The following is a 27873-nucleotide window of genomic DNA, read 5'->3' as shown; positions in this document are numbered from 1 at the left end:
AAAGTAAAAGGTAGGGGTCTTGGCTTCTATATTTCTGCATGCGGAGATCCAGTTTTGCTAGCACCATTTGTTAAAAGAGTATGGTATTGATTTTAGCTCATTTGTCAAAGATGAGTTGGTTATAGATGCATTGGTTGATTTCTGGAGTTTCTATTCTGTTCTATTCGTCTATCCATCTGTTTTTGTACCAGTACCAGGCTGTTTTGATTATAACTGCCCTGTAGTATGTCTTGAATACTGGTATTGTGATGCCTCCAGATTTGTTTTTGTTGTATAAGATTGCTTTAGGTATTTGGGGGCCTCTTATGTTTCCATAGAATTTCAGCATTTTTTTATATCTGAGAAGAATGTCCTTGGTATTTTGATAGGTGTTGCATCAAATTTGTAAATTGCTTTCAGTAGTATGGACATTTTGATGCTACTGATTCTTCCAATCCATGAACATGGAAGATTTTTCCATTTTTTTGTGTCTTTTTCTATTTCTTTATTCAGTGTTTTGTAATTCTCATCATAGAAGTCTTTGATGTCCTTGGTTACTTTATTGCAAGGTATTTGATTTTTTTGGTAGCTATTGAGTGTGACTGATTATAGAAATTCTTTCTCAGCTGTGGCATTTTCTGTGTATACAAAAGCTATTGATTTTTGTGTGTTGACTTTATATCCTGCCACTTTACCAAACTCCTTTATGAGTTCCAGTAGTCTCTTAGTGGATGGTGTCTTTTGGATGCCCTATATATAGAATCATATCTTCTGCAAATAGGAACAGTTTGACTTCCTCCATCCCAACTTGTATCCCTTTGATTTCTTTTTCTAATGGTTCTGGCTAAAACTTCCAGGACTATATTGAATAGTAATGGTGAGAATGGGCATCTTTGTCTGGTTCCAGATCTTAGGGGTAATGCTTCCAACTTTGCTCCATTCTGTAGGACACTGGACATGAGTCTGTCATAAATTGCCTTGATTGTGTTGAGGAATGGTCATTCTATACCCAATTTGCTTAATGTTATCATGAAGAAAGGATGTTGTATTTTATGAAATTCTTTCTCTGCATCTATTGAGATGATCATATGGTTTCCATTCTTTAGCATGTTAATGTGATGTATCACATTGAATAATTTGTCAATGTTGAACCATCCTTGCATACCAGGGATAAATCCCACTTGGTCTGGGTGAATAATCTTTCTGATGAGTCATTGGATTTGACTGGCTAGTGTTTTGTTGAGGATTTTTGCGTCTATGTTCATCAGGGAAATTAGCCTGTAGTTCTCTTTCTCTGTTGTATCTTTTTCTGATTTAAGAATTAAGATGATGCTGGCTTCATAGAAGGAGTTTTGGAGGATTCCCTCCATTTCAATTGTTTGTAGTAACTTGAGAAGAATTGGAGTTATTGTTTTTTCTTGAATTGCTGCCTTTATTATTTGGCATTTGTAGATACTTTTTTTTCCCCTCCTTGGTAGCTTTTGTCTTTGAACTATGCCTCTGTGGCTTAGTGGGGTGTCTGCTCTTTCAGTGTGTACTCAGAAGCATGTGCTGGCTGATGCCAAGGAGTTCTGTTCAGTGCTCTAGTGTGAGGGAAATATCCTAGGTGACACCCACGTTGGGGGTGGTAAATCTCCTCTTTTTCTTTTAATCAGAAGGGAGGATTAATCAAATCTGTTGGTGTAGTCTCATGCTCACCTCCTCTCCTCCAAGGAGACCAATGCATGGGTGCTAGCCCCAGTGAGTACAGTATCCATCCATGCTGCTACAAGAACCACACAATGGATCTATGCAGTCTTCAGTGTGAACATGAATCCCACCGCAGTGACTCACCAAGCAACCAGTGAGCCTCAGCACGTGGAGCTGCCCACAGTGATTGCCCATAGACCTAGCCACTCCCTGTGCCCTCTCATGCAGCTACAGTGTTTTCACAATCCCAGCACACAAGTCTCCCACAATCATGAGCACCCGCCCCCTGTCAATTCTCCTATTTACACTGAGGCATCTCCTTTCAGCTGATTGTTGTGGACACAAGCTGCTTCAGCTGTTATGTATATCCAGAATGGCACCTGCCCCCTCTCAGTTAGTTATAGGACCACTGGTGGTGGGTGGCTAGGGGAAAGTGAAACCTGTCCCCTTTGTTCCCTCTAGGTTGGTAGGTATGCTGTCCCCCACAGGGCTCTAAGCTAGACTCATGCCAGGCTCTTTCCACGCTTTATTGGCAGCAGCTTGAGATACTGCAGTCTGGTCTCACCTCACTATGCAAAACTGGTGCTGGGGGGCTCAGCTGCTGGGGTCCTGAGTGGTGGGCATCCACACCCTCCATGTAGGTCCATAGTGCCCATCTATTTTCTGTGGAGTTTCCTCTGCAGTTTTCTCCCTAACTCTCTCCTTAACTCTTTTTTTTTTTAACCTACCTTCCCCTAGACTAGAGCAGTAAGCTCCCTTCCTATTCTGCCATTTTGGAATGCCAGTCCAAAAGTCTTAAAGATTTTATTTCTTTATTTAAGAGGTAGAGTTACAGACAGAGGGAGAGACAGAGAGAAAGGTCTTCCATCTGCTGGGCTACACTCCAAATAGCCTCAATAGCCAGAGCTTGACCCATCTGAAGCCAAGAGCCAGGAGCTTCTTCTGGGTCTCTGACGTGGGTGCAGGGGCCCAAGCACTTGGGCTATCCTCCTGCTGCTTTCCCAGGCCATTAGCAGAGAGCTGGATCAGAAGAAGAGTAGCCAGCCAGGACATGAACTGGTGCCTTATGGGATGCTGGCGCTGCAGGAGGAGGCCTAGCCTACTACTCCATAGCACTAGCCCCCAAAATGGATTTCTGTTATTTAAAAGGCACCCACTCCTAGGTATTCTATTATAGCAGCCTGAATGCATTAAGACTCACCCCTCAAGGCTTCTCTAAAGTTTACACTAAAAAAGTTCCTGCTCTCTCTGAAATTGAAAAATAAAAATATCCTGAAATTGCCCTGGTAGTAATAAGTATGTGTAATGATTTACATAATCCAAATGGCTGCAAGAACTGAAAGCCAACTCATACAAGAGTTCAAATCCTTGCTAAGCAGTGTAATGCTGCAAACTGTCGTTGTCTATTTAAGGTTCCTGGGAAGTACCTTATGGAAGAGGCAGCTGGAATCACTGTGTTCACTCAGAATAGAGTGTGATGGCTTCTCACGCATATGGTTGTCCAAATTGCAAATGCAGTGGCTGCCCATGGTGTTGCCGGACGCTGGAAGGTATGCTCAAAGCCCAACTGTGGGCTTCTGCATATAAAGGAAGACGTGATCTGGCTACAAGATGAGCACCCTACCTTGTGGTTTTCCAGTAGCTACTGTCGTTTCATTGCTTGCATTTTGGGATCTTGCTCCACACTGGGTAAAAAGCTGCTGGCCAGACTCTGTGGCTGGCTTTCTGCTGGGAACTGGAGGAGAAGGGGCACATTGGATGGGGGCTGGAGTTTTCTCTCAGCACATTAGCTCTGGGTTAGTTCCGATCCTGTTCGCATCCCCCTAGTTAGCTGTGACTTCCCTCTATGCATGCAACCTGTCTTCATCCCTTGCCTGGAAATCATCTCTCATTGAGATCACGCAACAGCCCCTCCCCACCCCAACTACCTCCTTGCCTTGTTGCTGTGGACCCTTGGTGCAGCTACCTGTGTTGCTTCCTTGTGGGAGGATCTGAAGGTGCCCATGTGAAAGATAGCAGCTTCAGCGACTGTGTTCAGACAAGTGTGGAGCTGGAACCCTTCGCTGTGGCATTCAGCTGTGTTGGATGATTGAGTCCATCTCAGCTTACAGGTTACCAATCTTTCTCTTAAATGTCTTGGCCTTCTGTGGGTGTTAACTGAGCACCAACTGTGTGCTGGGCTCAGGGACACCTTAGGAAGGGCCGCGGTGCTTGTTGCTCCAAGAGCCCATTCTGGAGGGAAGCCTGGATGTGCAAGGAGGTGGAGACTTTGCCTTATTCAGTGCAGGGGGCCCTATCTGTAAAGATGAACATTCAGAGGCTTAGGCTGTGCTATGTCTCCCATAGGGATGTGTAGGGCCAGAAAAGTCTCCCATCAGAAGCCAGAGAGCTGGTGGGCTTGGGAATGGATCACATAGCAGGTGGGGCAGATGAGAGGAGAATGTTGGGGAAGCTGCTGTGAGTGGGAAGCTTGGAGGAGAGATGTATGTATAAAGAAGATTAAAACTTTATTCATTATTTTTATTTGGGAGGGATTTGGGGAGAGATCTCCCATTTGCTGGCTCACTATCCAGATGTCCACAATGGCTGGGCTAGAGCTCCGAACTCAGTCCAAGGCTCCCATGTGGGTGCAGGGACCCAGGTACTTGAGCCATTGCAGCTACTTCCTGGGGTCTGTATTGCAGGGAACTGGTGTGAGGAGGCACAGCTGGCTATTGAGGTAGGCCCTCCAATACGGAATGTGGTTGTCTTAGTAGCTAGAGTAAAAACCTGCCCCTGAAGGGCATTTTTGTGAGGACATCCTATAAATTGTGTCTCATAATCACTACTTCCCTCTGGCAGTGTGCATAAAAGAAAATGTGGCAGATTGGGGACCAGCCAAGTACTGGCTAGCCTCAGTGCTTCACGGTGGTGATAGGAGGTGAAGCTGACCAGGTGGCCTGGGCGGTTCACCTCTGTGCTGCCTTTTGTATTGGAACATTTCTAGTATTCCCCCTTGGTTAGAACATGCTTTTAGCAGAAAGTTTCCATTTCCTGAATGATTTTATTGTAGTGTTTCATCTTTTTAATATGTCCCATTAGCTAATATTATTTACTCTTGCCTTTTTTAACTGTAGTTTTCTTTGCATTATCTGTCTCTTATGATGTGATCTTACTGTTTATTTTATCTTGGCTACTTTTATTGTTCTAACATTTTAAGTACACTGTTCAACTCATTAAATTTATTTTCTAGCATTTTTCGATTTTACTGGTTTTTCAATCCAGTGTGTTTTAAGCTAAAGTTTACTTATGGCTTTTTCCTTTTTATTCAGGACTGGTTTTGTCCTTTAAGCTTATTTCGTCTTATTGTTGTCACAAGTAGCTATGCTGTTGATGCCTTGCCTCTGTCTTTTTATCCTCCTGCAGTCCCTGGCAGAATGGATGGCCTTCAATCTCTGTTCAGAGAGTGACTGAATACAGGACTCATTCTTGTCAAGGTAGTCACCTGTCCCTGGCCATTTTACTTCCTGGACCCTTGAGACCCTTCATGCTCTCTACCACTGTGTCCATACTGGCCATGGCCAACCCTCACCAGGGTCTGCCACAGCTTCTTAGTGACCCCTGTCCCCACTCTCCTTCCACACCTATTTAACCTACATCTGCCACACTAAAACATGTTTTAAAATTTAGGAAAACATATACACACACTCTCCCATGTATTTTTTTTTTTTTTTTGTATTTTTGGCACTAAAGGACTTATAATTTTTTTTTATTTTTTAACTTTTATTTAATGAATATAAATTTCCAAAGTACAGAATATTGATTACAATGGCTTCCCCCCATAACGTCCCTCCAACCCGCAACCCTCCCCTTATCCACTCCCTCTCCCCTTCCATTCACATCAAGATTCATTTTTGATTCTCTTTATATACAGAAGATCAGTTTAGCATACATTAAGTAAAGATTTCAACAGTTTGCTCCCACACAGAAACATAAAGTGAAAAATACTGTTTGAGTACTAGTTATAGCATTAAATTTCAATGTATAGCACACTAAGGACAAAGGTCCTACATGAGGAGTAAGTGCACAGTGACTCCTGTTGTTGACTGAACAAATTGACACTCTTGTTTATGGCATCAGTAATCACCCTAGGCTCTTGTCATGAGCTGCCAAGGCTATAGAAGCCTTTTGAGTTCGCAGACATTGATCTTATTTAGACAAGGTCGTAGTCAAAGTGGAAGTTCTCTCCTCCCTTCAGAGAAAGGTACCTCCTTCTTTGATGACCCATTCTTTCCACTGGGATCTCACTCGTGGAGATCTTTCATTTAGGTTTTTTTTTTTTCCCCAGAGTGTCTTGGCTTTCCATGCCTAAAATACTTCAAATGGCCAACAGACACATGAAAAAATGTTCAAGATCACTAGCAATCAGGGAAATGCAAATCAAAACCACAATGAGGTTCCACCTCACCCCAGTTAGAATGGCTCACATTCAGAAATCTACCAACAATAGATGCTGGTGAGGATGTGGGGAAAAAGGGACACTAACCCACTGTTGGTGGGAATGCAAACTGGTTAAGCCACTATGGAAGTCAGTCTGGAGATTCCTCAGAAACCTGAAGATAACCCTACCATTCAACCCAGCCATCGCACTCCTTGGAATTTACCCAAAGGAAATTAAATTGGCAAACAAAAAAGCAGTCTGCACCTTAATGTTTATTGCAGCTCAATTCACAATAGCTAAGACCTGGAACCAACCCAAATGCCCATCAACAGTAGACTGGATAAAGAAATTATGGGACATGTACTCTATAGAATACTATACAGCAGTCAAAAACAACAAAACCCAGTCATTTGCAACAAGATGGAAGAATTTGGAAAACATCATGCTGAGTGAATTAAGCCAGTCCCAAAGGGACAAATATCATATGTTCTCCCTGATTGGCGACAACTAACTGAGCACCAAAGGGGAAACTTGTTGAAGTGAATTGGACACTGTGAGAAACAGTGACTTGATCAGCTCTTGTCCTGATGGTTGATGTACAATGTAATACTTTATCCATTTTAGTATTTTTTTTTGTTCTAGTACCATTGGTTGAACTCTGTAATTAACACACAATTATTCTTAGGTGTTTCAATTTTAACTGAAAAGTGATCCCTGTTAGGAATTTGGAAAACATTATGTTGAGTGAAATAAGCCAATCCCAAAGGGACAAATACCACTTGTTCTCCTTGATAGGTGACAACTAACTGAGCACCAAAAAGGAAACCTGCTAAAGTGAAATGAACACTATGAGAAACGGTGACTTGATCATCCCTCACCCTGACTGTTGATGAGCAGCTTAATATGTTATCCCTCTTAGTATTTTTTTGTTTGTTCTACTTAATTCTTTTGGTTGAATACTGTAATCAATACACAATTCTTCTTAAGTGCTGAAACTTAACTGAAAAGTGATCACTGTTAAATATAAGAGTGGGAATAAGAGAGGGAAGAGATGTGCAATTCGGGACATGCTCAAGCTGACTTACCTCAAACGGTAGAGTTAGAAACATACCAGGGGATTCGAATTCAATCCCATCAAGGTGGCATGTACCAATGCCATCTCACTAGTCCCGGTGATCAATTTCTGTTCACAATTGATCGTAATGATAGGACTAAGAACCAAAGGGATCACATAAACAAGAATAGTGTCTGCAAATACTAGCTGATAGAATAAAAAAGGGAGAGAATGGTCCAACATGGGAAGTGAGATACACAGCAGACCCATAGAATGGCAAATGTCCTAACAGCACTCTGGCCTCAGAATCAGCCCTTAAGGCATGCGGATCCAGATTTATAATATTTCTTAGAAATTAAAATACTATAGTATGCACTATTCAGGTCATATTTTTAGTAACTTATCATTAAAGTTACTGCTAGTTTGACAAAGTTATAACTTAGACCAAGTGGAATGAATAATACCATGAACATTCCACACACCCACCACATGCCATCAACTGTTACTAATAATCCATTGTTGTCATCAGTCCCTCCTTTTTGGTTTTCTATTTTGTTTCAGGGGTGTGTTTTGACACTTTGCAATTCCCAGACCTGAGGGTATTTCAGTGTGATCATTTCTTTTAAAGATTTTTATTTATTTATTTGAGAGGTAGAGCTACAAAGAGAGGAAGAGAGAGAAAGTTCTTCCATCCTCTGGTCCATTCCCTAAATGCTGCAATGCCCAAGCTGGACTGATACAAAGCCAGGAGCCAGGAGCTTCCTCTGGGTCTCCCACATGGGTCCAGGGGCCAGGTATTTGGGCCATCTTACTCTGCTTTCTCAGGCCATAGCAGAAAGCTGGATCAGAAGAGGAGCAGCCAGGACATGAACTGGTGCCCATACGGGATACTAACACCGCAGGCAGAGGTTTATCTGACTGTGCCACAACACTGTCCCAGTGTGATCATTTTTAACTACAAAATTGGAATTTTTGCCTGCCAGCCAGCAATGGTTCTGTGTCCCTCCAAGACCTCTGGGTCTGGTGAAGACACCATCAATGAATCTGTGCTCAGCAGAGCCAGCTTGATGCAGCCCAGTCTGGTGCTTCTCAGTTCTCCCATACCCAGTCCATGGGGTCCCTTAGTTCACTTCCACCATGGTCCTCCCTCTGCCTGCCACCTGGGTGTTGCTACCTTTGCTGGAGTGTCTAGTGTCTCCCACCTCTGCATACCCCACTACTCCTGTGATTTATTCTTGGGTTCTAGATCTGGGCCTCTGTGTTCCGGGGCCTGGGAAGCCATCCTGGCTCCTGTTCTGTGACTTGTCTCCCTGTTACCTTGTCTGCCTACAGCGCTAGTATTCTCCTGCTACAGAATTAATTACACGGTTTTGTAATTGCCTGTTTACATGTTGATTTCCCTCCTAGACTCTGAGCTCCTTGAGTGTAGTGTTTAATCTTTTCCCTCACTTTTAATTATGGGGAATAATGAGTGCAGAGACAGCTGACAGTATGCTCGGGTCCGCTCCTGACTCCTCTGTCACCTGTTCATGGCACCTCTCACCATCCTTTGTCACTCACTTGGTTCCATTCACTGTTCTCAGGCTGGGAGCACTTTGGTAAGGAGTGCACCCAGAAGCACCATGGAGTCAGCCTGTGCTTTCGTGTCAGGCTGGGGACTTTGCCAGAGGCCTCGGCAGCCCCCAAAATGTGGGACTGCATCATACCAGTGCCCCATCCTTATCCTCGGAGCTGGGGATCTGGCTGAGGGCACGGTCTGCACCTACAGGGGAGGGCCAGAGACACAGGCTGGCTCTGCGTACAAGATGGCCAAAGCTGCCCTCTGGAAGCTGTTCAGCAAGTGTGACAACAGCAATCCAGTCTCTGTGGAATTGCTTTTTTGTTAGAGGCATACAAGCTGGGCTGCTTGCTGCTTTGGCCTTTGTGTAAGAACAGAGCATGTTTCTTCACTCGGGCTGTATCTTATCCATTCTCCTTGCACACAATTCTATCCCGGTGGATTAGGGCAGCCCAGTAAATGGTCTCTCTGCTTGCCCAAGATAGGGCAGATTTGTGCACAGGCTCATAATCTCTTTTCTAAGAATATTGTCCAAGAACTAGGTCATCTATTGTAAAGAAAATTAGGCAGTAATTAAATTTAACTGAAGTTACAGTATTGGTGGTTTCATTTTGGAGAGAGTATGCCTCCCTAATTACTTTATTGCTACTGTTATACTGGCTGGGCTCTTTTCTTTTGGAGGAAGAGGTGGTGGAAAAGGTTGCAGCTAATAAGTGAGGTAATGAATTCTGAACTGGAATTTTTAGTCAACAGAGCCCCACCTTCAAGGGCAAGTTTTTTTCCTTTGTGTTTCCTTGAGTTCAACCCAATAGCAGCCAACTTGGTTCCCCTGCACAATTATTTGGCTCAGCCATCTTGGGGTATCTTGTGGCAAAAAAAGCCATGGAGATAGCCAAGACTAGGTTAGAAATAAGTGACTCATTTTGGTGGAGTCTTTTTACACATGTGACCCATGGTCACAGCTGGATGGGACATAAGTAGTCTCCTGGGTCACCCTTTTCTGATGGGGAGGAGCGTAGACAGGGAAGCCCTGCCTGAGGCCAGCCCACTAGTCCCATTCCTGGGCTGCAGGGAAACCCAGGTTAGACCACTCCCCATTCAGTGATGTGGTGTTTGTCACTTCGTGGCTAGGGAGCCCAGTGGTTAGGGCTAAGCCCTCACTGGATTTGGAACCATCAGATCCAAAGGAAATGCAGAGTAAGAGGACAGCCTTGGGACTGTGTGGGTCCTCCGTATGGGGGCCAGGTGACTGCCTTAGATTTCTGTAGGCTGTAAGACCCATTCACATCATCCAGCCCTGGGTCGCAACCAGGAAGTGCTCCCAAGTCACCACTTGCTTTCCACCTTGCACCTCAATGCAAATGACCTTGACACAAGGCCAGCACCCCCACTACCCCCTCACAAAGCAACTGGAGGTGCACCTTCTCCGTATCCTGTGGCATCTTCCCTGGGTACTTTTGTCATCAGAATTTGCAAGGAGAATCTCTTGGAAAACCCATAGCTTTTTATATTCTGTATTTTTTTAAACTAATTATTTCTTCTGCAGATGCACAAATACGGTCTAGGGACCCTTCCCTAGTAAGCGCTTTTCATGCTAACTCTTTAATTAGGTGGCTTGGGGATTGGCAGGTGGCCTAAGATGTCATTCTTTTGCTCTGGTGTGCAGGTCCTCATTGGCTGCAGCTGGTGGCTGCAGGGGTGACACCCGGGACTGGGCCTCGGAGCCTCGTCCTGGTGCGGCCATCCACACGAGGTTCTGGTGCCACTGGATGAGTCTTCAGAGCACGGGAAAAAAATCACCAACAGCCAAATAAGAGCTCAGCTCTGCATGTTTCTGAAAGAGCAAAGAGAGATTCCACAGAGCACTTTTCTGTTGGTTAATAAGGAAGCCAAGTGCAGCAGGTCCATAGGTAAGCTCCTCCCACAACGTATCAACATAATTTTACCATATACTTTCCAGTCTGCCCCTGGTGACTGGGGCAGGGAAAACAGAGTGAGAAGGAAAGAACGGTGCTTGTTGTGCAGTGTATCAGACTGAGACCTCTTAGTACTGGAGCAGACTCTGCTGAACGTGAATGGGAGACCTGGAAAGTTTCAGTGCAGATTAGGGTCGCCACTGTGGCGCAGCGGGTTAATGCGCTGGCCTGAGGCGCCGGCATCCCATATGGGGCTGGTTCGAGACCCGGCTGCTCCACTTCCCATCCAGCTCTCTGCTATGTCCTTGGGTCCCTGCACCTGTGTGGGAGGTCTGGAGGAAGCTCCTGACTCCTGGCTTTGGATTGGTGCAGATCCAGCCATGGCAGCCAATTGCAGAGTGAACAAGCAGATGGAAGACCTCTCTCTCTCTCTCTGTTTCTCTCTCTCTCTCTCTCCTCTGTGGGAGGTCTGGAGGAAGCTCCTGACTCCTGGCTTTGGATCGGCGCAGCCCTGGCAGCTGTGGCCATTTGTTTAACTGATGGAAGCGGATGGAAGACCTTTCTCTCTCTCTCTGTCTCTGCCTCTCCTCTCTCTGTGTAACTCCGACTTTCAAATAAATAAATAAATCGTTAAAAAAAAGGTTCCAGTGCAGGGAAAACAAAGTGACTGTTGAAGCTTTGTTCTTGTAAGTGCCTGGAGCACACAAGTCTGTGTAGAGAGAGCAAAAGGTGTGTCTTTATTAACACGCACCTGTTTCAGGGGTTGGAGGTCTTGCTAGATGAGCAGGGTAGGGAAACCATGTGTTTTGTGCGGTCTCCCTACTCTCAGGAAGCACCTGGAACTCCCTTTTATTTCTTCCCATTTAGGGCTTCATGACGGGGATTCTGTGGTGCTGGAATTAATCACACAGATTACCTATGAAGAGATGAAAGCAATCTAGAAGCTCTGTTTCCCTTTTTCTATTTCCTTATTAAACAAACAATGTTTGAAATGGAAGTATTGGAATCCAGAGTCTCAGTGCACCAGATTGCACATTAGTTATCCTAAATGAAGACTGCCTACCATTTCGTACTGTGTTGTTATGTCAGAATTTAAGTATGCATAGGTGTGTCGGCAAGGTGCCCAGCCTGACTCTACTCTGTTAATTCTTTGTTTTATTAGTCATCAAACATTTATCAGACACCTGTTCCATGCCAGGCTTTGGTAGAGGTGGGTAAAATAGACCCAGTGCTTGCCTTTGAGCAGTGCCCTGGCCATTGGCAGGTGAGCAGGGAGGGCTCTCCAGGCAGATGTGCTTGAGGACGGCAGCTGTGGGTCAGCAGTTTGAAAGGTGGAGGATGACACTTGTCATCAGGGAAGTCTGGGGATCTGAACCCCAGCTGGGCCTTGGCAGACAAGTAGGGGTTCAGCAGATGCAGGTGGGACAGCAGGAGGAGAGGGTGTAGAGCAGCACAGCTCACTCTGACTTGGGTGGCTCTATGCCTGGTTTTCTAGACTGTTAAACTCTTGAGAGGGAAGCATAGTAATTAACAATCACATATAATAACTAATGACCATATAATTATATAATCAATAACAACTAATAATTATATAGTTATAAATAATAATTATGTATTATTAATAACTAATAATGATACATCATACTTATTAATAATTATATAGCTGTTGATATATGATAATTAACAACACTTATTAATTATCACAATTATTAATTATATGATTATTAATAATTACAGAGGGTGCTGGGTATAAACTGAACCTGCTCCTAGCAACAGTGTCTGATCATTCCTGGCAGAAGCTTCTTATCAGAACTAGGAGGGTATTAGAGCCTGGGGGAGGGTGCTGGTAGAAATACAGATGAAAGGCCCAGCCTTTCTCCCAACAGCTCAGAGAAGCCTGGGAATCTGCATTTTAACGAACACCATGTGATTCTGATGCATGGAGTGCCTGGCCTATGTATGCACAGATGTCCTTTGACTTTGGGGTTAAGTCCTGGTAGATCTGGAGTAACCTGAAAATACTGTTAGGTTGTAAATGCATGGAAGACACCCAACCTGCCAGCATTGTAGCTTGGCACAACCTACCTCACCTTTGGAATACTTACTTTAGCCTACATTTGGGCAAAATTGTCTTAACACGATGCCTGTTTTACAGCAACATATTGAGCATCTCATTTTTTTTAAAGATCTACTTATTTGAAAGAGTAACAGAAAGGGAGAGACAGAGAGAGCTCTTCCATCCACTGGTTCTCTTCCTTTGGTTGGGCTAGGCCAAAACTAGGAGCCAAGAACTCCACCTGGGTCTGTGATATGAGTCAGGAATCCGGCTGTTTGAGCTGTCGTCTGCTGCCCTCTGTGCATTGGCAGGGGGCTGGGTCCAAAGTAGAGGCCATGCTCCATTGCAGGCACTCTGATACGGGATGCAGGTGTTCCAAGGGGCAGCTTAAGCTGCTGCACTACAAAAGTAGCCCCCTCATGTAATTGGGTGGGTTCTCATATGCAGTAAATGCTGGGAACACAGTGCACTGGAGAGGGTGGGTAGTTTGCCTCCTGACTTCATGACTGATTGGCATCTGCAGCAGCTGTGGTGGCCCAGCATCCTTAGAGAGCATCAGACTCTATATGGTAGCCCCAGGGCAAGACTGAAATGCTTTCTACTGAATGTGTCTGGCTTTCTCCCTGGTATAAAATCAAAAGGTCCTTGGTGGAGCCCTGCTGAGCCCACGTACCCCAGCGTGTGTATCCGAGAGGGCCTTCCCTAGGTAGCCAAGACAGATGAGGGCCTCTGTTGGGAGGGTTTCTTGCCAATGAAGAGCCCTTCATGCTGGGACAGTGGGGGCCCTGAAGGACTGAGCTTCAGCACATCATGTTTTTTTTGATGCTGGGGGAAGACCTGCAACGTAGGAGGTTAGGAGTTTACTGTTCCCATGGCGAGACTTTCATCCCACCATGAGAAAAGTGGTGTTTGCTGGCCACTGCCAGGCCCTCACACACCACTAGCCAGGGAGGTACAGTGTGCTGGGTTCTGCACCCCTGGATGGACTGGCATGGCTGCTTGTAGGTCTGGCTCTCAGCAGGGTCGTGTGCTCGAGGTCAGGCCTGGCAGGACCTGGGACTAACGAGCATGGGCAGGGAGCAGCAGGCTGCAGGTTCTCTGATAAGCTGCTATGAGGTTGGTGGTTGGGAAGCCCACCTTATGATGCTTTAACAGCCTAGGCAGCACCACTGGGATAAAAACATAAGCTTTGGAGGGGCTGGCACTATGGTGTAATGGGTAAAGCTGTGCCTGCAGTGTAGGCATCCCATAAAGGTGCCTGTTCGAGTCCCGGCTGCTTTACTTCCAATCCAGCTCTCTGCTATGGCTTGGGAAAGCAGTAGAGGATGGCCCAAGTCCTTGGGCCCCTGCGCCCGAGTGGGAGACCTGAAAGAAGCTCCTGGCTCCTGGCTTTGGATCAGTGCAGCTCCAACTATTGCAGCCAACTGGGGAGTGAACCAGCGGATGGAAGGCTTTGCTCTCTCTCTCTCTCTCTCTCTCTGCCTCTCCTTCTCTCTCTGTATAATTCTGACTTTCAAGTAAATAAATCTTAAAAAAAAAACCAAAAAAGTATAAGCTTTGTAGTTGAAAATATCTGACTTTGAACTCTGTCTGCAAAGTGGGCTGTTGTGACTCAGTGAGTTAAGCTGCCTGTTGGGACACCCACATCCCTTGTCAGAGAACCTGGGTTAGCCCCAGCTCCAATTCTGCTGAAGTACCTCGGTCCCTGGCACCTAAGAGGGACACCTAGATGGAGTTCCTGGCTCTTGGCTTTGGTCTGGCCCAGCTCTGGCTGTGGCAGGTGTTTGAGGAGTAAACCAGTGGATGAGGGAAACTTCCTCTTTCTTTGTTGCTCTGCCTTTTCAATAAATACAAATATTTAAAAAGTTTAAAAATAAATAATTCCTGTCTTCATCAACTGCTTGATCTTGGATGAGGGGCAAACTCTCCTGACCTGTTTCTGTGTCTCTGAAGTGAGGTGGATGACACCTGCCTCTTGAGCCCTGAGATAATGAAATGAGAGACCATCCACAAAGCACTCAGTGGTACGTGGTAGTGGTGAATGAGGGTGCAGCAAGATGGCTTTGATGCCTGTGCCTCTCAGGGGAGCCTGCTGAGTTGTAGATCTGGCAGCCCCAGGCAGCTGGGAATGGTTCCTGGGTAGTTGGGCTTCTGCTCTCCTTTGCTAGGCTCTGGTCCTGCTTTTCTGCCCTTCATGCTGGCTTTTGCTCTCTATTTTGCTTTGTGCCCAGGCCGGACCATCTTTGATACACGTTGTAATGGGATTTCATCCAGGGCAGGGCCTGTCTGCCAAGTTGCATTTCATATTTGTCTGCCTGTCAGTTCTTCAGGCCCGACAGCAATGGGCACCCACTATGTGTCCCACTTAGCCCTCGGCTAGCTACAATCCATGCCTTAGTGCCCAAAGGAACGCTGTATTTATAGCATCGTGTCTGTTTGCCTTAACCTTGAAATGGTGGCTTTAACTGGTTTTGTTAACTTTGCCTGGGGGAACAGACAGCTGATTCTTGCCATTTCGTTGTCCTCCTGTTCCATTTCTCTGCAAATGGAGCCTGTTTTTCTTCAGGGAAGAACTTTATCATCTCCATTTGCTCGTACCTGGATTAGAAACTGTGCCTGTGGGGGTGGCAGGCTATCTGGAAGTAGAATATGCCAGGGGTTCCCTGTGCTGTTTCTCCTGAAGCAAGTGCTTGCGCATGCAATGGGGGAGAGGAGTAAATGCTAAATAACCATCTTTTTTCTTGGGGTGGAGGGTGTCAGCCTTGCTAATATTAAATCATTTTGATGTAGCTCCTTGCTTGGCATTTGTCTAACATTTAGCATCTCTTTCTGGTTTCAGAATTCCGGGCCATTAAATCAGAGCCCCTGTTAAACTTGCCGACTTGGATGCTAAGATGTGCTGGGACAATGTTTGATGACTGGGGTGGAGCCAAAGAGAAGAGAGAGGGAGTGGCCAGCACATTCTCTAGTGGCTTGTTTCTTACTGTTTTAAGGTAATGTGTTGACGTGAGGGTTGTTAAGTTGAAAGCAAGTTTGGGGAGCCCTGTGAGATAAGCAACTGCAACATCAGTGGGCAGAAGAGGAAAGAAAGTACCCTGTGCAGGGGGGCAACATGTTCAGCACCAGCTTCCCCAGCCCACCAGCAATGCAGGCATCACTCACGCTCCCTGCCCACACCTTTGCAGTAACTATTTGTCACAGTGCTCTTTCATTCATGGGCTTTTGTAAACCTGGAGACACAGTAAGCTTTTCTGTTTTTGTCTTGTCTTTTGCAGCAACTTCTACCTGACGTTTTGTATACTCCCCACATGCTGCAGAGTATAACTTGAGTCAAGAAGGAGGGGATAGGGCCCAGGGTCTGGGAGACGTGGCAGAACTAGCTTTGCATGCTGACAGTGTTCTGTGGTGGACCATGCACACTGGCCAGTAAGTTTTGGGTTAGTTTGCTATGCAGCCATAGATAAATGATAGGATCTCTATTTAGTAGGAAGAGTTTGGGTCTCAGCCACACACAGTTCTCTGAAGCAACTCCCTGTAACTTTCTCCAGCCAAAGTGAATAATGCAAATTCCTTCCTCCTTCGTGTTGGGCCATCTGCTGGCTGTGGAGTGGTTGGTCATCAGTTATCAGGATAGGGTGGGTTATGCTATGGGGACCAAACACTCTGAACTTTCAGTGGCTTAATTTTATAAAGCCTTTTTATTTTTCTAAAGATTCACTTATTTATTTGAGTTATAGAGAGAAGGAGAAGACACAAATCGTCCATCTGCTGGTTTACACCTGAAGTGGCCACAATGATCAGGGTTTAGGTTGAAGCCAGGAGCTTCATCCAGGTCTCCCACATAGGTGGTAGGGACCCAAGTACTTGGCCCATCTTCTACTGCTTTTATTAGGCCATTAGCAGGGGCTGGATCAGAAGTGGAGCAGCTGGGAAATTAAATTGGCACCCATATGAGATGCCTGCATCACAGATGGCAGCTTTACCCACTATGCTACAACATTGGCCCCAAAGATTTATTTTTTGTTCATGCTGCATGCCCTTTGAAGATCACAGGAGTGACACTGCTTTGATTCAGGGCCCCAACTTGATGGAGTAAGAAGTAAGGAGTAAGTAAGAACATAAGGAGTAAGTAAGTAACATTACTTACTTAAGTAAGTAAGAAGTAAGAACATGCTACTTTTGCATAAAGTTTTTTTTTAAGCTTAAAGTAATTAAATAGAAGAGAGTTAGAACTCTGTACCTTTTTCCTTTTTGCCTAAAAGGAGAAAATAAATTTCTCTTATTGAGTATGCCTCACCCTCCCTTTTTCCATACCAAGAAGAGGGGAACAGCAACCCTTAATCACCAGAGACTCTTATCACTGGAGACAGCATGGACTGGAGTCTGCATAACACACCTTATTGAAATAACCCTTATCTTCCTTTCATTTCTTCCATATATTTACCTCTCCAAAATTTACAGTCCCAGAGAAGTCTAAACCCCTTTTCTTTTGTCTTGTCACTTCTCCATGATTTAATATCCTTTGTTAAAATGGTATATAAAAATCTCAAGCCTTCACTTTTCTGAGAAGCTGCTATTTGTGTGCAAAATAAATCTTTCTCCTATTAACCTGTCTTTGGTCAATTTAATTTTAGTGCCCAGGCACTGAACGTAAGAGAGTAGAGGGAAAGGATTCCTTCTTTCTTCTACTGAAATTCTATCATGTTAATGACTAGAACTAGTCACATGGCTACACATGATGCTAGACATTGGAGAAATCTGTCAAACACCATTCATGACTGCCCTGGGTTCTTTTCTGCCTTTTCCTTCCCATAGGAAATCACTTTAACTGAGTGTTTTTCATATGTCAAGCACTGTGCCAACTACATGAGATAAATTGTGTCCTTTATCTTCCCAGTAGCCCTATGAAATAGACACTATTATTAACTCTCAGATTTTATAAAGTGGAAAACTGAGATACACCCAGGCTAAGTAAGTTGAGGTCAGACAGCCAATAGTAGAATCTGGATTCAAACTCCAGGGTCCGTCTTTAGAACACCAGGCTCCCACCACCAAGATTTGCTGGCTCTCTGATCTGATTTGGAGTCATCAGAACCATCAAAGGTATTCTACAAACTCTGAACCTCAAGAGAAATAGGGTTTCTTGTGTGGTGTCTTCTCTCCCAGGGAATGTCCTAGTTTCTATGTTAATTTGATGAATTTCTACTCAGAGGCCTTCTAGCTTCACATATGGGGTGGGAAGATGAGTATGTAGATGCTGTAATGACAATTCTCAAGTCCAAAGAATATTTTATTTGGCCAAAGATGAAGCAGTAGCCGGTAACATTTATCAGGGGTGTATCATGATCCAGGTTCATGCTAACTTCTATGAGGTATGGGTAGTACTTTGATTTATATTTTACAGATGAGGCACCAGAAGTGTGATGAGGTTAGGTAGGATGCCTGAGTTCCCATGACTGGCAATTAGAGGAGTCAGCACACCTTTTGGAAAGGTATGGAACTGAAGAATGGTTGGGTTTCATTTTCTTGCCTAAACGTGGTATCAGATGATTTTTTTTTTAGGAAAGGTATCAGCTCTTGCATTAGAATGTGTTTCCTGATTTCTTAATTTAGAGCTGGAAGCAGCAATAAAATAGAAACGGGGAAACCTGGAGACAGGGGAATGGCTACTGAGAACTCACAGCAGTGCTTCCTAGTGGAGACTTATTTGTGTGCTGAGGTGGGATGTTTTTCATGTTGTATCATTTGTCAATGTTTTTAAGAACTTAAAAATGTTTGATTATGTCAAGTATCTTAAATGGCCCGTTGTCTATCTTAGTTTACTCTGCATTATCCATTAACAAAGGATGTACTGGGTCCTGCTTTATTGTCCAGTTAGCCTAAATTCTGATTTTGTAGCTTTGGAATCAATGAGGCTGTTTGTTTTAATGAGGCAGTTTCAAAATGACAGAAAACACTCATGTCTGTAACAAGGAAATTTTGCTTTCTTGAGTCATTTGAGAGTGAATTGCTAACATGGTGTCCCATCCCCCAGATGATAGGGTGCTTTTTTTCTATACATGGGATGTTGTCTTTCATTAGTGGCTCTCGAAGTGGGATATCTGAAGTAACTGTGTCCCCGTCTCCTTGTAACTCCTTAGAGATACACAGTCCTGAGTCCCCAGTCCAGATTGATGCATCAGAAATTCCGGGTTGGGGTCCAGCAATGTGTGCCTTAAGAAGTTGTCTACATGCTTTGGATGCACACTCAAGATTACCTGAAAGATACTCTGTAGAGTACCCTATATTTTCCCAAAAAAAACCCCAGAAATCTGGCAATTAATACTAATGTGTTACTAATGTCTCTGCATCATAATCCATTTACATCTTGCCAATTTCCCCAGTTTTCATGCCTTTTGTAGCAAAAGGATGGCAAGCAGACCCCACCATTGCGTTTGTCAGGCTCCTATGATAACCTTCAGTTTTTGGTTCTCAGTACCATGATACCTTTGAAGATGACAGGCTGGCGATTTTGCAGCATGTTTCTCAGTTTGCCTTTGGCTGATGCTGCCTCACAATTATGATACGTTCTTTGCCTCTGCTAGCAGCATCACAGATGTGGTGCTGCGTTCTCAGTGCATCCCATCGGGTAGCACATGGTTTTATTCAACCTATTTCTTATGTTTTTTTTTTTTTTTTTCTGACAGGCAGAGTGGACAGTGAGAGAGAGAGACAGAGAGAAAGGTCTTCCTTTGCCGTTGGTTCACCCTCCAATGGTCGCCGCAGCCGGCGCACTGCGCTGATCCGAAGGCAGGAGCCAGGTGCTTTTCCTGGTCTCCCATGGAGTGCAGGGCCCAAGGACTTGGGCCATCCTCCACTACACTCCTGGGCCACAGCAGAGAGCTGGCCTGGAAGAGGGGCAACCAGGACAGAATCCGGCGCCACGACCGGGACTAGAACCCGGTGTGCCGGCGCCGCAATGTGGAGGATTAGCCTAGTGAGCTGCGGCGCCGGCCTGATGTTTTTACTTTGCTTACCTGATTTAGAGATGCCCTTCGGACTTCACCTGTGTGAACTTCTTTTCTTTAATATTTTGTGGACAGAAATATTGAAATTATGTAAATGTACTGTTTCTTTTGAAATCCAAATTTATTGTTTTTTTTGTTTGTTTGTTTGTTTGTTTTTTGCTTGTCCATCCAGTATCACCCACCCATTCCTTTATAGGTATGTGGGACTTGTGGTTTATTAAGTGGGTTTAACTTCATTATCATGATCCTGATATTCATACGAACTCAAATTGAGCTAGTGGAATCCCTCCCACTTTAGCCTCTGTGTCCTTTTGATATGTTCCTCAAATTCCTGGGACTCTACCATGTTTTCTGGTGTAACAAGATTTTCTAAGCTCATGGTACCCCATTCCTGGAATCTGTTCTGTCCTAAGGAGCTTAATTTCTTCCTCTTCTTTTATTCCTTAGTGGCAAATAACATTGAAGATCATTAAATACTTACATTGTCATTGGTTTTATTTCATTGAAAGAAATAATGAATGACTAATTGACTAAGATATCATTAAATACCATGGCACTAAGTGTGTCATTGCTGTTGAGGTGGCACTGCTTCCAGGCTCACTCAGTGGACAGGGCTCATGTATATATACACATGCAAACCTTTGTAGAAACATAGATAGTTGTTTCACTATCCATATCTATCTGTATCTACATACCTTCATACCTACCTATCTAAAACCACGAGTTTACACTGATAGCACCAACTACAGTCCAAAGGCATAAAGTTGTGTTTTTTTTTTTTTTTCTTTCCCTTTCTGTATCTGTGGCTTCCTTCCCTGGGGGAAGAAGACTTGATTCCCACTATGATGGCTATGAATTATCTTTGATTGAGCTCCCAGTATGTGCCGGTCTCCCCTCACTACTGTTTTCCATGTCCTGTGTAGACTTCTCCCGTTCTGTTTGGGGTGTGACACCTGAGCTGGCAGTGGTCACTGCTGTGGCCTGCTCTGATGTCCTTCTCCTCACTCAGGTTGACGCCACTTGTTTGTCTTCTGCTGCCCCTGTCCTTTAGCCTGGATGTCCTCTTTACCCTACTTGGGTTCTGATACCCAATGCTGGAACAGTGTCCTAAACAGATGACGACATTATTATGGTTGGATACTGACACTGTGGGCTGGGCTGCCACTCATGTGTACCCAAGGAGACCTCCTCACCTAGCTAGGACACTAGTTCTCTGCATCACTGCTTGCTTTGCCCTCACAGCTCCAAAATCACATTCAGAGTGGCCATGGCTCCTCCATCTCTTGTGAGTGCCTGCCTTGCTGCAGTGGGGCACCATCAAGTCTTTCTGGTACATTGCCACCCTCCTGCACACATGGGGATGTCCTCTGCACCCTCTAAGGCTCCAGCACCTCACTCAGGGCTCTGCAGCTTTGTCCCCCATCTCAGGCTCCTCGACTGAATGGGAAGAAGAGTGGAGTGAAGAAAAGGTCAATACAATGAAGTTCAATGCCCTTTGAAAACCAGCTTCTTCATCCACAGTACTAAGAGACTTTATTTCCACATTGTTTAGCCAGGGCACATAAGCATTTCCACCTCGGCACAAAGCTTAGGAACAGTAGACTCCCCCGAAATAATGACGTCTTTCACATTTATAAAAATCAGGTTCCTGTAAGGCATTCCAAATATTGCTCCTGTTCAGGGAAGATTCAGCTCTTACGGTAGAAGAGAAATATGTTTTCCTTGGTTCTCTGAGAATTCTTGATTTTTAAAACCTGCTCAGTGTTGCAGCTCTGGTTTCTGTTGTCCTCACTGGGTCACATCTTTGTGTTTCTCTCCCCCACTAGACTCACTAGGCTCTGGCGAGTGTCCTCAGGGCATCTCCCTGCCCCAGCATTCTCACTATGGGCTCAGGTCACACTCTCCCTCTCCAAAAGGCAACACCGAGGAATCTAAGCTGATTGTGAAAGCATCAGGTGAAAGCAGTGTGCAGAAGGAATTCTCGTGTTTCCTTAAACTGTTCATGCCTCGAATGTGGAAGGGGGAGGATTTGAAGGGTCAGGGCAAAGAAAAGAGTGAGAAACCCTCCAACCTTTTGTGGAGAGCACTGTGGAATCCTGTGTGGGTCCCTCAGCTGTCATGCTGCTGCTGCACCAACAGCCAGTGGGCAGCCTGCTGGGTTGACTGGGTACTTGTTAGGGCCATGGTGATACTGTCTGGTCTCTTTCCCTGTTCCAACCATACCTTGATGCTGATTGTGGGTCACGGTAGAACTTTGGGGATAGAGACTGGTGAAAATGCAGCCTTGGAGGTGGGAATGGTGGTGTGAAGAGAAGGCCTACATCTTCCTGGGTATGGGATTAAGAGATGGACTGCATGGACTGAGAGGGTGACTATGCCTTGGGCTTGGAATGTGGAGAATCCAGAGGCCTAGTTAAATTACTGCGTATATGTGCGAATATGGAAATGGAAACATCATCATAGAGTGGTGAAGCATGAAAGTAAAATTCCCTCCAACCCTGGAGCCACGATTTTAAATAATAGACATATCCTTCATTTCATTTTTAAATTTTTAATCGATTTCATTTTATTGGAAAGCCAGAGAAACAAATGGAGAGATATCTTTCATCTACTGGCTCACTCTCCAAATGACTGCAACAGCTGGGTCAAATTGAGACCAGGAGCCTGGAACTCCATCTGGGTCTCCCATGTGTGTGGCAGGGACCCACGTATTGGAACTATCACTGCTGCCTCCCGGGGCAAACCTTAGCAGGAAGCTGGATCAGAAACAGATAATTCTGAGTCAAAGTAGGTACTCCAGTGTGGGATGTGGGCATCCTGAGTGGCAAATTAACATTGTGCCTTATGCAGCCTCATCTCAATTTCTTGATGTATCAACTTTAAATGATACTTATGGATGCTTCACTAAAAAAAGGGGTGACACTTCCATTGCCCTTTTTGTCTGATTCTTCTTGCTCCCTATTTTTTGATTTTTAAATCTCCATTTTGTAAGATGAGAATTTGATGTCTCAGTACTTCCTACTGTGACTCCTTCCTCCACCTGTCAGCTGGTCTTCCATTCCCATACGTTTTTACTGATAACATGTATAGCATTTATATTGCATTACATTTCACTAAGTGAAAATCAGCTTTAAGCAGCAATATTAATTATAGGACTAGTTAGTATTACTAGACTGAAAAAAATGTGCAGGGGCTGGTGTTTGGTATAGCAGTTAAGACACTTGTTGGGCCACCCCCACTCTGGCTCTGATCCTGATTCCAGCTTCCTTTGATGCACATTGTCAGGCAGCAGGTTATGGTTCAGTTTAGTTGGATCTCTGCACCCAGATAGGAGACCTGGATTGAAATCCTGTTTCGTGCCTTTGGCCTGGTCCAGTCCTGGCTATTGTGGGCATTTAAGGAGTAAACCAATGGATGGGAGAGCTCTGTTTGTTTCTCTTTCTTTTCCTTTCAAATAATTTTTTAAAGGAATGTGGAATATCTCAATACACTTGGGTCATTCAAAGCGATATATTCCAAGCTTCAAGATGAAATGGATTCTTTTCAAAATCATTGCTTGATATCCTTAATATTTGAAATAAAACTTCTTAGGAATATGATTCTGCCTCACTGAAAGTTAATAACTGTCTTGAACCTTTTTTCTTGTTGATTGAAGGAACATATGCTTTCTTTACGACATTTCTAAACTCATTCAGCTTTTAATCACTTGTTGAATTTCCCGATGTCTTTCTAGGCCTGCTGAACAGCTGCAGCCTGAGATTTCTTTTCTTTGTATTTACATTGATGATAGTGCTTTCTATGCTTTATTTTGCTTTAGTTACTTTTCTTTGCTTTGTTATAGTGGCAAATACTCGAACTATTTTTTTTTTCAGGAAGTGTTTATGGGAGATGAACTTTCTAAGTCAATGCATGTCTAAAAGTGTGTTTTACATGGCTCTTAGTCTTGCTTGATAGTTTGGCTCAGTATAGACTTGCACACTGAAAATATTTTTACTTTTGGACCGTGAAAGCGTTGTTTCATTGCTTGCCAGCATTTATAATAGTTACAGGATATTATTGTTCAAAAATATTTGAAAAGCAGAGACAGAGCTCTCACCTACTGGCTCACTACCCAAATGACCACAGTGGCCAGGCCAGGAGCTAGGAACTCAATCCTGGTCTCTCCAAAGGTGGTAGGGACCCAAGTACGTGGTTCATTACCACTGCTTCCCAGGGTCTGCATCGGCAGAAAGCTCAAGTCAGGAATCGCAAATGGAACCCAGGAACCCTATTTGGGCTTCTTAAGTGGTATCCTAACCACTAGGCTAAATGCCTACTCTCAGTTTTTAAATTTTAATCTATACATTGCAGGTAACCTGTTTTCTCTTCATTTTGGATCTTTTTAGATTTATTGTTAGTAAATTGGAGGAGTTCAGTGTCTCATCAGTTTTGGGAAATTTTCTTTGATTATGTCTATGATTTATTTATGCCTTCCACATGCTTGAATTTTGTATAGACTCCATTGGATGTATGTAGCCCCTTTGAGTTGAGTTCTCTTTCTTTTTTTCTAAACTTCAACTTTTCATCCTTTAGTATGATCTTTTCAGCATTTTTTCCCAGTTGTTCTCTTCAATATTTTATTTCAGCTGTCATATTTTTAAATTCCATAATTGTTTTAGAATCATTCCTTTTTCTGAAATATGCTTGTATCATCTGGAAAAATAATAGCTTCTCTGACATTAATTATACATTTTTAAGGCTTTAAATTTTTTCCCTGAATTAATAGGTCTCTCAAGTTAAGTTTTGTACTATTTTATCTTTGTCTTTTTGTGGCCTTTACTGTTTTTCTCCAGTGTTTGGAGATCCCTGGCTAGGTAGATTGCTTCTTGGTGGGGAGCTGGTTCAGAGCTGAGAGTGCCCCCTGTGTAGGTGGGCAGGGCTTGTCTACTGGAAGCCTCTGCTTCAGGGTGTGCAAGCAAGGACTTGAAAGCAGGCAGCTCTTCCGACCTCTGGTGGTTTTTGCTCTGGGCTGTCAGCTTCTCTGAGAACCGCCCCCTGCACCACAGAGGATGCTCAGTTACTTCAGAGTGTATTTCTGTATGTTCAGCCTACGGCCAAATGCTCCCTGCAGTTTTCTTCAAGCACTGACCTCCATTTCTGTTCCCCATCTCAGTCTGGTTCTGAGTTCATGCTGACTTGGGAGAGTTCCTCCATGGAGAAATGCCCCCAGTTTTACTGCAGCCTTCTTTGGTGCGTGCTTCAAGCCGTGGCATTTCTGCTGTAGTGCAATACCTTGGCCTTCGTCCATCTGTCAGACATTTGTTAGAAACTTTGGGCTCCTGGTATCCCTCCCTGCTGGTCTCAGCACTTTGAGGAATGCATTTACTTTCTTGTTATCACTACAGTCTGTTTCAAATCTAGGAGGCAAAAAAAAAAAAAAAATGTGCATTCAGCCTGCAATTTAGCACTAGAAGAGTTTTATGCACTTAATTTCATGGTTGGCTGGAGTATCTCTTTAGACTTTTTAATTATGTGGAGGTTGTATTTTATAAAACCCTGTGTCTCTCAAAATGTCTTCCTGTTTTCACATAAGAATTCTTAGTTGGGTATAAAATTGTTGACTAAAAATTTGGCTTAGGACTCAGAGGGCTTCCATAGCCTTGGAAACTCATGACTGGAGCATGGGGAGATTACTGATGCCATAGACAGGAGTGTCAATTGGAAAAGTCAACAACAGGAGTCACTGTGCACTTACTCCTCATGTAGGATCTCTGTCCTTAATGTGCTGTGCATTGAGATTTAATGCTATAACGAGTACTCAAACAATATATTTCACTTTGTGTTTCTATGGGGGTGCAAACTGTTGAAATCTTTACTTAATGCATGCTAAACTGATCCTCTGTAAAAAAGAAAAAAAAAGAAATTATCAACTCCCAACTTGACTCTCACTGTGATTAAACATGACAATAGGTCTGATCCGATTTCATCATCATTTAAAAAAAATCATCTATTATTTTTCACTTTATGTTTCTGTGTGGGAGCAAACTGTTGAAATCCTTACTTAATGTATACTAAGCTGATCTTCTGTATATTAAGATAATTGAAAATGAATCTTGATGTGAATGGAAGGGGAGAGGGAGTGGGAAAGGGGAGGGTTGTGGGTGGGAGGGACGGTATGGGGGGGAAGCCATTGTAATCCATAAATCGTACTTTGGAAATTTATATTCATTAAATAAAAGTTAAAAAAAAATTTTGGCTTAGGGGCTGCAATTGTGTTGCAGCAGGTTAGGTTGCCAGTTCTAATATTGGTACCCCATATTACAGTGCTAGTTCAAATCTTGGGTGTTCTGCCAATGATCCAGCTCCCTACTGATGAGCATGGGAAAGCAGCAGAAAATGACCAAAGTGCTTGGCTGCCTGTACCTACAGAGGAGACCTGGATAGAGTTCTGGGCTTCTAGCTTCAGCCTGGACCAGCCCGGGCATTGTGGACAACTGGGCAGTGAATCAGCAGATGGAAGATTATCTCTGTCTCTCCCTCTTTGTATCATTCTGCCTTCTAAGTGTGTGTGCGTGTGTGTGTGTAAATAAATAAGTGTATATATAAAATCTCCCTGACACCATGTTGCTCCATATCCTATTTCAGCAAAGAGTTTGAGGTCAGCCCAAATGGGTTTCCTTCTGGACAGTACTCTTCCACCTTCTATAAAGTGACTTCACAAAGTTTATGGAAAATGATACTGAAAGATAAGCTATTTTGTTACAAATTTTTGTTTTGAAATATACAATATGAAAGATCTTTAAGTTCACAGACAGGTATATGTTCTGGAAAAAACTACACATGAATTTCAAAATTTTGTGTACTAAAATTATCAAGAACTATGATAAAACTATGAAAAAACAGAACTAGTTTTTTTATGTACTTATTGAAATAGCCTCGTATATGTGCTATAGTGCATTTAATTGTTCAAAACTTTAGCAGGGCTGGTGCTGTGGCATGGCAGGTTAAACTGCCACTCGCAGAGCCGGTATCCTGTAGGGGCATTAGTTCGAGTCCTGGCTGCTCCATTCTGATCCAGATCCCTGCTAATGTGCCTGGGAAGGCAACAGAGGATGAACCAGGTGCTTGGGCCCCTACACTCACATGGGAGACCTGGAAGAAGCTTCTGGCTCCTGGCTTCAGCCTGGTGTAGCCCCTGGGCCCTCTCTCTGTATATAACTCTGCCTTTCAAATAAATAAAAAGCAAATCTTAAAGAAACACATTGTAGCATGTGAGACTAGGTGTGGATCTTTTAATTTTTTTTTCTTTAATGTGATTATGTTTACTTGTGTAAACTTAGTATATGATAGGCAGTGGTTGCTAGGAAATGAATGAATTAATGAATAAACCATTTCAATTTGAAATAAATTTCTGTTTAGTTGAGGAATACTTTATTATGTCAATGATATTCCTTCTCTATGAGTTTTCTGATTTCTTTCTCAAACTGTTAAAATTCTTGGCTCTATTTCTTGTTGATTCAATTTTACATGATGCATTTCTGTTATGTAATGACTCTGTTACGGGTTTAAATTCTTCAGTTGTATTCTAGTGTCCTTTCTATCTTTCTTTCATTTTCATCTCATTCTGTTGGTCTTTCATTGCGGTCTTTCTTTCTGGATTTTTCTGTCCTGTTGCACAAAGATCTTATGTCTAGACATTCAAATAAATACGCCAATATTCTTATAATTTTTTATTGACTTTACTGTCTTTCTTGTGTGCTCTTGTAAAATGCCACAGACTGGCATAAGTAATAGGAATTTACTTCTTATAGTTCTGGAGGTTAGAAGTGCCAGTCAAGGGTCTGGGAAGGGTTCTTACTGCCTTGTTTTTCATCCTTGTTGTGTGCATCCCTGTGTGGCAGATCAGTTGTCTCTATATCACTTTTAAAGAGTTTTTTCAATTGATTCACAGATTGAAAGTTTTTACCAGAAGATATGTTTTGGGCTGTTGGTTTGGTAGGCTGCTTTAGCATTAGACTCAGTTGGATGCTGAAATGTAGTCTCCTTATACCTTCTTTCATTATGTTTAATGACAACAGGGACAGAGACAGTGTGTGGGGTGGGTCCTGTTTTTTCGATTTATTATTTTTTGAAAGGCATAGTTACAGAAAGGGAAGGACACACACACACATACACACACATACATACACGGACACTGATTTTCCGTCCACTGGTT

General features: G+C 43.7%; 1 long non-coding RNA gene across 11 annotated transcripts in view; it reads left to right on the top strand.

Moving 5' to 3' along the window:
* The window catches only part of LOC149127453 (uncharacterized), a 65583-nt gene that overhangs the window by 15902 nt on the left and 21808 nt on the right, over positions 1-27873 (top strand). For 6 of the 11 annotated variants that reach the window (XR_016231587.1, XR_016231582.1, XR_016231580.1 and 3 more), the window contains one exon: positions 15512-15665. This is a non-coding gene — a long non-coding RNA (uncharacterized LOC149127453). Of the gene's footprint in view, positions 1-3080; positions 3219-5073; positions 5145-10366; positions 10611-15511; positions 15666-15947; positions 16554-27873 lie in introns of those variants that run through there. The other 5 variants (XR_016231589.1, XR_016231585.1, XR_016231588.1 and 2 more) reach the window with 4 other exon arrangements.

Source organism: Oryctolagus cuniculus, chromosome 3, assembly GCF_051225735.1.
Source record: "Oryctolagus cuniculus isolate XC-2025 breed Fujian yellow rabbit chromosome 3, ASM5122573v1, whole genome shotgun sequence".
In the NCBI taxonomy this organism is placed as follows: domain Eukaryota; kingdom Metazoa; phylum Chordata; class Mammalia; order Lagomorpha; family Leporidae; genus Oryctolagus; species Oryctolagus cuniculus.
Note: the sequence above shows the minus strand (reverse complement) of the source record. Positions and strands in the feature narration are given on the sequence as shown.